Here is a 1,434-nt window from a genome sequence, read left to right on the forward strand (position 1 = left end):
ATAGGGTACTAATATCCAATATGTACGAAGAGCTCAAGAAGCTGGACTCCAGAAATTCAAATAACCCCATTAAAAATGGGGTACCCATAACATGATATAAGGCAAACATATATAAAATAACTATAAAATATTTTTGAACGAAATTTAGTAATGACATTGCAATTTTTTAAAATTTTCACATCTGATTGATTTTATTTTCACCATCATACAAATTAGTATGTGGTGAAGAGTGGCCTTGACCGGACCACAGCTCAGCTCCTAGACCCATTCCCTGATGTTTCATGGGTGTTTGGAACAGTTCGGGGTCTAGGAGCTGGCCAAGTCTCCATTCGGAACCGGGTTACTGTGGAGGCATGGTGGAACTTCCTCTGGCTGGAGCTCATTAGCATTCTCATTCACTTGCTCATGAATGACCAAAGCCAATGTAGTCTTGCTTGGTTCCAAAGCCACAGCCTGTTCCAGTTCGATCAGCTCCAGGTGGCTCCGCTCCAGTTGGCTCCGCATCAATTGAAGTTCAGTAGTATTCTTGGTTTGTCTCCCTAATTCTCCTTCGAAGTGATTGCTCCCCCTTCTTCGTAATCTGAAAGAACTACATACTAAAGTCATAATGGCACTGGTGTGGGGAAAAGATAGAATGTGGATGGGGATTCATGTAAAGGGGCAGAGGTAGATGAGAAGTTTATTGTAGGCCTGAGAAAGTCTTAGGGGAAAGAATGGCTGAAGAAGGGAGGGAATGAGCTTAGCTTGGGATTTCTCACCTTAAATATAGTTCTGCTACAAGATCCACAACAGCAACCACAAGAACTAGAACGAGAAGGAGAACGTATTAAGGAGTAACACGATCTCTTGGCAAGCTTAGATCTAGGGTTTCGCTTCTTAAGCTTGCGTCTTTTGGCAGCAGTTTTCTTAAGCTTCAATCTTTTGGCTTTGGTGGCAGTGGTGGCAGTGGCTGCTGCTGCTGCTGCTGCTGCACTAGACCAGAGGCCTTTCTTTGACACCTTAGCCATAGCGGAGCTTTCCAGGGACTGGCCCCAAAGCTCTGAGCACCCTGCATATCTCAGTGTCAGAACAATGGTAGGCCACAGCCCTCAGCCCTGATTTGTCAGCTAAGCTCTCCCTAGCCAAAGACAGCTAAGGAGTGACTGAAACCTCTCAATGCTCTACCTCTGAACACTTTGAGACCCCGAAGGGAGTCCAGATCAGAGCTCAGGAAGCTGGACCCGAGAAATTCAAATAACCCCATTAAAAATGGGGTACAGAGGTAAACAAAGAATTCTCAACTGAGGAATACCGAATGGCTAAGAAACACGTGAAAAAATGTTCAACATCCTTAATCATCAGGGAAATGCAAATCAAAACAACCCTGAGATATCATTTCACTCCAGTCAGAATGGCTAAGATTAAAAATTCAGGTGACAGCAGATGCTGGCAAGG

The 1,434-nt window shown here is 44.3% G+C and overlaps 1 pseudogene; it reads right to left on the minus strand.

Moving 5' to 3' along the window:
* Nucleotides 1–306: 306 nt before the first annotated feature.
* On the minus strand, nucleotides 307–1,007 carry LOC115063152 (annotated as a pseudogene).
* Nucleotides 1,008–1,434: the final 427 nt, after the last annotated feature.

Source organism: Mus pahari, chromosome X (assembly GCF_900095145.1).
Source record: "Mus pahari chromosome X, PAHARI_EIJ_v1.1, whole genome shotgun sequence".
Taxonomy (NCBI): Eukaryota; Metazoa; Chordata; class Mammalia; order Rodentia; family Muridae; genus Mus; species Mus pahari.